A 10,000-nucleotide genomic window follows, 5' to 3' on the forward strand; every position below is an offset into this window, starting at 1 on the left:
TAAAAAAAAAAAAAAAAAAAAAAAAAAGTGATTTAGGAGGGGATAAAGGAAGAGTTTCCAGAGGGGGAAGCGTTGGAGTCGCATGCAAGGAGATTGCGTGGATGAAAAGCCGTAGGGTTAAGTGAGAAGACAGATTCATATTTTATATATATATATATATATATATATATATATATATATATATATATATATATATATATATATATATATATATATATATATATATATATATGTATATATGTATAATCTATAGTTAAATATTTTATAATCTATATATATATATATATATAGATATATATATATATATATATATATATATATATATATGTATAATATATATTAAATTTTTATAAGCTATATATACTTATACATATATATAGATATATATATATATATGTATATATATATATATGTGTGTGTGTGTGTGTGTGTGTGTGTGTGTGTGTGTGTATATGTGTGTGTGTGTGTGTGTATATATATATTATGATATAAGGATTTACATTTAGCTATATATATATATATATATATATATATATATATATATATATATATATATATATATATATATATATATATATATATATATATATATATATATATAGTGTGTGTGTGTGTGTGTGTGTGTGTATGTATGTGTGTATGTATGTGCACTTGCATGTCTACATGCCTGGGCGTAACTTGGCTCTCTAACTCCTTTTGTTCAATTGAGCTGTATTGCAAAAGATCAACTGCAAAGAGTCGCATGGTTCTTGTGCATTAATTGCAATTTGAGAAGAGCACGCGAAGTCAACGGAAGCGTGTAAAGTTCAAGTAGTGCTTGAATCCTTTTTGAAGTGATTTTCTGGAGTGGGGCCAAGGAAACATCGGCTGGTATATGGATAACATTGACACGATCGACGCATGAGTAAAAATGATAATCTCTCTTTATAAAAAAACGTTCCTTATCATGAAACTCATATGCGATATAAATGTGGAAGAGAAATTTAAAAAGAAAACGGTAGATAATTTGGAACTGACGTGAAGTGCAAGTGGATATCAAATGAACATTGAATAAATGGAAAGTGTATGTAGAGAGGAGTTAGACGATGAAAGTATGTCCGCAAAATTATTATTTGCAAGTATAGATTAAGTTGAATGTGTGGGTATTCATATCTCTCTGCCGTCTATCTGTGCTCAAAGACTTTCTGATTTAGCCCCGTTTAATTCCTATTCTTGGAACATAAGCATATGAAGATTTCATTTTGGTAATTAATTTTCTCAGGTAATTAATTTTATCAGCTTAGTTTAATATATATATATATATATATATATATATATAAAACATATATATATATATATATATATATATATATATATATATATATATATATATATATATATATATATATATATATATATATATATATATATATAGTGACCCCAAACGAGGCAGTGCTTTCCACAAAGAAAATAACATATCGGTCATTAGTTATTTAACTTCTGAATTGTGAGGCCACTCTGCAGAAGACTTTAAAAAATATCCACTTTCTACACATCCACGGAAGTCTCATCAGCAGCGCATCAAACTACCCTTCACATACTTCACTTGTCACAAATACCTTACAGGCACTCAAAATTTCTGAAAATCGATGCCCTTCTCTGCTAACTAATTTTCCAAGTGCTAAAACTGATTGTCCTCCATGCTTTGCAGGTGACCAGTCCATCTCAAACTACTCCGATTTGGCCATTTTCCTCTACTTAATTTTTATCACCCTTTAAATTCTTTTCACGCAACAAATGATCTACAAACAATTTACTACTGAAGAGCATCAACAAATGCAGTTAATATTCCCCGCTGTCAAGCTTCTCAACTCCAGAGGTCGTTTATTTCTTACACCGTTGGACTCTGGAACATTCTCCCTGAGGATGGTGTGCAATTGGAACCTCAAAAGTTCAAGCGAAGATGCAACGGATTTTTGACCTAAAACAGTTCATTCTCCTTGAATATTTACCTACATTTCTAACCATTCATCTATTAATTTGTTAATTTATTTTTTCTTTCTAATAACTGATCTCTTCTTTCTTTTTTTCATATTACGTTGTTACTTCTTTCAAATGAACACCATATTCTTTGGAAGGTTGACTTTCAAGTCAGTGGCCCCTGGAACAAGTTCCATATGGTAGGGTTCATCTTCTGATATAATAATAATAATCATCTTCTGAATAATAATAATAATAATAATAATAATAATAATAATAATAATAATAATAAAAGTAATAATAATATAATTTTGTGCCTTTTCCCACCACCAGCGTCCTCATTTCACTTCCACTAACGAGAGTTGACTCAAGAGACCTTCCATAAACATTCCGGGCCATTTCTCAGTCTTATGCACCCACCGTTATTTTTGTTTCCCTTTTCTTATCAGGCGACTCACTTCCCTCATTCCTCAGTCATCTGTTGTATTTACTCCCAAATACTTGCATTAACATTCATTGCCCAATCTTTTCAGTTTCTCTTAGACTTCAAACGCCTGCTACGCTTTTTAACAGTTTCTAAGTTTTTGCTCCACTGGTCGAAATCAGTACTGCAGCTTCTGTAGATACCAAGCCTCCGGCTCTTCATACACTAATTATTATTTTTTTTTTCCTATCTCACAGCTGCATCCACATCTAATTTCATCCTTCTGAAATCTTACACCATATTCTTTGGAAGCTTGAATTTCAAGTCAATGGCCCATAATAATAATAATAATAACAACAACAATAATAATAATAATAATAATAATAATAATAATAATAATAATAATAATAATAATAATAATAATAATAATAATAATACGTCGCTCATTATAGCAAACAGCCATGGGGACATAATATCCCCTTGTCACTCTCCCGTCTTCGTATCTTAACACTGGCCTTCTTACCGTCATAATATCTTTCAATTGCTTCCAACAAATTATCTCGTATATTATGCATGCTCCACATCCTCCGCATTATCCCTCCTATCTCTGTCTCTCTCTCTCTCTCTCTCTCTCTCTCTCTCTCTCTGTTTATATATGTATATATACATACAACTTATATGTATATATATTTACATATGTATATAATATGTGCAATGTGTGTGTATGTATGTATGTATATGTATGCGTGTATAAAAAATTAACATCCGTGAATAAACTGTATAATTGTATTCATGAGCTCATGATCATGTACAAATAAATCTATATACATGAATTTATGCAAATAGAAATTTGTGTGTGTGTATATCTGCTAAAACACTTCAGTGTACCCATACAAACATAATCACTTACATATTCTTTAAACTATTAATTCCTCCATAAAGCTGAATTTTTCAAAGGGTGCAATTTTGTACCCAATTCTCTTGCTAATTAGGCCTCTAAAGGCTCGCATAATTATTTCCCAACACTTGTTACCTGACAATATACAAATAATTATACAAATCAGATCAAAGTTCGCGTATTTTACTACCGTTGTTGCCTACTCATGGATTTTAATATACGGCTCCATTCACAAAATAATTTTTCATTGTTTGTAAAGGGGGGTTTGGAGTTTTGTTGGGGGGGGAGTTGGGAGGGGTTCTTGTTGGTAGGCTGGTCAGGGAGGAAGTCAGTCACAGTGTAAAGGGATTGGGGTGAGGCTGGGGTTTTAGGGGCCCCTGTCAGATGATGGTGGGGGGAGGGGGAGTGGGTTTGTCATTGAACAATATACCGTATATGTAGTAAAGACTGAAAGTGTTGGGCATGGACATGGGGGTTACTGTGTTAAGGGGGGAAGTACTGGAACCCCAGTAGGGCGGTTTGGGGAGGGAGGGAGGCTCCGGGGGAATGGGGTAGCGGGGTTCTGTTATGAGGCATCGGCCTTAAAAAGAGGGAAAATAAATCATTATGAAATAGTATTTTTTTTTTCTTTTTTTGCCTGCCCCCAAAAATTTAACGATTTGCCACAGTCACGGGCATATAGATTATTAATGAATGCAGGTTTTACGGCCGCGTTGTTAAAGATGTATATTTTGTTAATATCTCATATGTGATTGCGCGAAGAACTTGACATTTCAGCGCTTTTAGTTCTTGCGCTTTTTTTTTTTTTTTTTTTGATTCTAGCGGAGACTGGACCATCATCACATCCCGATACAATTGCACACCGACTGGTCGATATGAACGATTCTCGGCGGATTTTAAATTTCGGAGCATTATAATACACCTTCCTCTGGAGCCAGGACGTAATGCGTCCAAGAGTATATTCCAAATGAGGGATAAAAACTCGGAACGCAGCTCTGCGAGATTTACACGAAAACACCGTCATTAGCCGATAAAAATATGCAAATCCGTATACATAGTGATAGGAGTCTATTGGAATATCCAGATATAAGTCTCTCTCTCTCTCTCTCTCTCTCTTTCTCTCTCTCTCTCTGTGTGTGTGTGTGTGTCTCGGGCTGATGGAACTGCAGGGGATCAAAATGGCGCTTAACCTCCCCGTCCCCCCCCCCTCGCTGCCTTTCCCAGAAACGTCACCGAAAGTCTACGTGCGGTTAGGGATGCCGCGATAGCCTTGGAGTTTCAGTCGAGGCTTCAGCTTCGTTGACTAATGAGGCGAATGGATTATTACTGGCAAGATGCGTAAGTTAGCGGAGAGAATCAAGAAGGTGAGAGAGAGAGAGAGAGAGAGAGAGAGAGAGAGAGAGAGAGCGAGCGCAAGAGAGATATAATAATCCTTTGCTTTGGCCCGCGTTTGCCGTGCGATGCCCCTTAGTTAAGCGCTAATCCCGCTCAGCGTGTTCAGGAGTAAAAGGCTTTTAATCTCTCTCTCTCTCTCTCTCTCTCTCTCTCTCTCTCTCTCTCTCTCTCTCTCTCTCTCTCTCTCGAGGACACAGCTCCTAAAAAGAGATTGCCAAGACATAATCGGGGTTATTCCATTTGGTTCCGACTTATTCGAAATTTATTTCCAGCAGAGGCGACGGTTAAAGCACGGCCGGATCCGCTTTCAGAAAAGACTTATTTTTTCACTTCGGGTTTTTGAAGATTAAAAGAAGAACCGCCAGCTCGCTGCATGTAATTTACTAGTAATGCGAATTTCGCATGGAAATTGGAACCTACCGTTTATACCGTGTGCGTACTGAGAGCAGAATCAGTGTATGAAAATTTTAAATGATTATGTACGTGTATATATGTAAATATATAAATTATATATGTATATATATATATATATATATATATATATATGTATGTATGTATGTATGTATGTATGTATAAGTGTGTGTATAATTAAAGCACTTATACAGTGTGTATATTGAATGTACAGAATTTCATATATACAAACTTCATTGTAGGCAACGCTATAGTTCACTGGTGATATTGTATATTAACAAAAATTTTTTACTTATTTGTCTCTCTGGTTAAATTTATACGTATATAATATAAATATGTATATTATATATATGTATATATTAGTATGCATGTATATATATATATATATATATATATATATATATATATATATATATATATATATATATATATATATATATAAATATATATATGCATTCATATAAATATATAATTATATATACAGTAAATGTATATCATTTATATATATATATATATATATATATATATATATATATATAAATATATATATATATATTATATATATATATATATATATATATATATATATATATATATATATATATATATTTGTATGTATGTATGTATTGCTGATAGCAAATTAGGAACATTACAATCTCATTTTTATAAATCTATCACCAGCTGTTTACAAATTTCTTACCAAGATACCTATTTATACACACAGGCATATACGTATATATATATATATATATGTATGTATATATACATATACACATATGTATATAGATATATGCATATATATATATATATATATATATATATATATATATATATATATATATACTTATATATTATACATATATTTATATATATATTAAACATTTTACTCGAAAAGAGAGAGAGAGAGAGAGAGAGAGAGAGAGAGAGAGAGAGAGAGAGAGAGAGAGAGAGAGAGAGAGTACTTATATGGTGTATGTAATGTATATGCCGAATTTTATATGTACAAACTCCATTGTAAGTAACTCTATTGTTCACTGGTAATATTGCAAAACGTTAAAGTTTTCATTTCTTTCTGTTTCTCTAGTAAAAAAATATATGTATAACATATTTATATATATATATATATATATATATATATATATATATATATATATATATATATATATATATAATATATATATATATATATATATATATATATATATATATATATATATATATATATATATACATATATATGCATTTATATATATATATATATATATATATATATATATATATATATATATATATATATATATATACTGTATATATATATATATATATTTTGTGTGTGTAAATGTTTGTATGTGTAGGTATGTAAATGTTTGTATGTTTATAAATAGGTATGTTGTTCTAAAATTTATAAATATTTGGTTATAGATTTATAAATATGAGATTGTAATATTCCTATTACACTATTTGTAATATATATATATATATATATATATATATATATATATATATATATATATATATATATATATATATATATATATGTATATATATATATATATATATATATATATATATATATATGTATATATATATATATATATATATATATATATATATATATATATATATATATATATATATATATATATATATATATATACATATATATGTGTGAAATTAATACAGGGAACGTGTTTCACACATATACTAGGTCATGAAACGCTAACACCCTGGACTTTCACTTGAAAGACCGTGTTTCAGGTCCACACGTAAGTCAGAAATACACACACACAAACACACACATATTTATATATATATATATATATATATATATATATATATATATATATATATATATATATACATACATCTGTATATATATGTACTGTATTTGTATATGAAATGTTTTCTAGCTATGTGGTTCTAAAATGAGCAATATTGGGGATATACAATATGTAAATATATATAACTATTTCTTTACTGGTTTCCATAAATATATATGTATATGTACATATATATATATACTGTATATATATATATATATATATATATATATATAAATTATATATGTATATATATATATATATTATATAGATATATACTATATATATATATATATATATATATATATATATATATATACATATATATATATATATACTGTATATATATATATGTATATATATTATATGTATATATATATATATATATATATATATATATATATATATATATATATATATATATATATATATATATATATATATATATATATGCATATATATATAATCTGCAAAGTATACGTGATTACATGTTTATAAAAACGAGGTATTAGGTATATAAAACCTGGAAAAGTTTTTGTAATTCATTGGCCTTTCAAGTTAGTAGTGTTACATATTTTTAAAACCATCAATTCACTGTTTTACCTGGGAAAGTGGAAGTTAAATGCATATAAACTTATGTCTTTTGTTTATTATTTATAAACCTAAAGGAGACTTCCTCGGTCGTTAATGAAGCCCATTTGTGGTTTATTACATATTAACTTATGGTTCTCCCCTGCATCTTTTCTGAAAGGAATTCAGCCTCCATTTTCTGCAGTTTTTAAAAACATTTTTGTATCACGTGTTAGTTTTTAATTTGCTTGTTGTATATTTTTGTTATAGGTGAACTTCTTTTTAGATGAGGTATTATTATTATTATTATTATTATTATTATTATTATTATTATTATTATTATTATTAATGAAAAATACTCATAGTAGCATGTGTTTTGAAATCTTCAGTTATGTGTATATACATATATATGTATATATACATATATTTAAAGATAAATCTGTGCAGAGAGCTTTCGGGAATCGTTCGAACAGATTCTCGAAAGCTTTTTCTTTAGATTTATCTTTAAATGGTATTATTATATTATTATATTATTATTATTATTATTATTATTATTATTATTATTATTATTATTATTATTATTATTATTATTATTATTATTGAGAAAACAGTACTTTAATTTTATGACTAATACTGTGTTGCTTATATTTTATATCTTGTGCAAAAAAATTTTACCATTGATTCTGTTAATAGTGTTAGTCATATTATTAGTATCAACATTGTTACACTACTAAAATTATTTTTAGTTGAAAATTGAGACATAAGAGTAATATGAAGTAGGTAACCATACATTTACTTTATCTACTGATTATATTATCTACCTTGTGCCACAAACCTTTTTATTCTTCCATCTGTTAATTGTATTAGTTTTATTGTTGCTAGCATAATTACTGTAATACTAAAAATCACTCCTGATCAGTTTAAAGATAAATAAGAATAAAATGAAGTTGGTAACTATGCAGTGATTTATTTTTCCTGTGTGTAGTTTGACCACCACTCTGCTTTACTACTTCTTACTTCTTTGGAAGCTTGAATTTCAAGTCAATGACCCCTGTGGGCTTGTTCCATATGAATAAGTTTCATCTATAATCTAAAGTCGAGACGACAGCGATAAGGGTATTGCCGTCCGGCACCAACGTCACCTTCCACTGCCTTAGAAAGTTCACAGAAATGAGAAACTTTGATTCGAGCTTTTCGGAAATAAGCAACGTCTTTTTCGGTCGGGACGAAAGTCTTCGAATAATCCCGTCTGGGAACAGCCTCTCTTCCCGTTCGCTTGGGTATCAAGTATGCAGAACCGACATACCTTGCCCTAGCGAGTAGCCTAAATGTGGAATGTACAACTTTTAGAATACAGTCCCAATTCTTCTGTTAGTGTCCATTGTTAATGGTAGGGTAAGGTAGTGATGTGATTGGAAATTCATAAAATAAACAAATTCTTCAGTCACTGTATGTCTAGTTATGACTTTTGCCAAGACCCCTGATTTTATAACTATAGTTATGACTATTTTTATTATTTTGCAGATTATACTGCTCTTATCAGTACTTATCAGTGTTACATTACAGAGTAAAATCTGCAATAAAAGGGATAATAACGATATATTACTCTTAAATTTCCTTCTAAAACTTTCGTCTTGACATTGGCAACTGTTGCTGCATCTGTCAAGGAGGCTACCTTTCTGGTTCTATCTGCTGTATGTATTAGCCTGTTTCTTGCCTTGAAAGTTAAAATGATTTTTTAAAAACTGTTTGATCGTATTTTTTTATTTTAACAATGGGAATATTTCCATTATTATTATTATTATTATTATTATTATTATTATTATTATTATTATTATTATTATTATTATTATTATTATTATTATTATTATTATTATTATTATTGTTATTATTATTAAATTATTTTCTGTATTAGCATAAAAAATTATGTTAGTGAATAGATTTCTTAATGATTGTTTTTCATATATCTAATTACAATTTTTTTCTTAAATTCTATATAACGATTTTGCTGATGGTGTATACACTAACGACACTTACACAATGACGATAAATTATATGTTGATTTAACAATAAATCAAATTTGATGTAAAAATAATAAGCCAGAATTCAAAATATTAAGAGATCATAACAATAACGATGCAGGTGGTGGCAATGTGAAAATGTTTTTCCTGAGAGATGCATTATTATTATTATTATTATTATTATTATTATTATTATTATTATTATTATTATTATTATAAAAGTAACTATGAAATTATTGTCAGTTTTCATAACGAAATCTTAGCAAATCCATCTCTGTTGGAACTTCAGAAATTCAGGCGAAAATGCATGCATTACTACCCTAATACTATTCTTCTTGCATTTTAATACTTTTTTATCTATTAATCTATTTATTAATTTATTTCTTTTTTCTTTTTTGATAAGTGGGATCTCTTCTTTCTGTATTTCAATTTACTTCCTCTTACTTCTTCCTAATGAACACCATATTCTTTGGAAGCTTGAATTTCAAGTCAATGACCCCTG

Source organism: Macrobrachium rosenbergii, chromosome 46, assembly GCF_040412425.1.
Source record: "Macrobrachium rosenbergii isolate ZJJX-2024 chromosome 46, ASM4041242v1, whole genome shotgun sequence".
NCBI classification, from domain to species: domain Eukaryota; kingdom Metazoa; phylum Arthropoda; class Malacostraca; order Decapoda; family Palaemonidae; genus Macrobrachium; species Macrobrachium rosenbergii.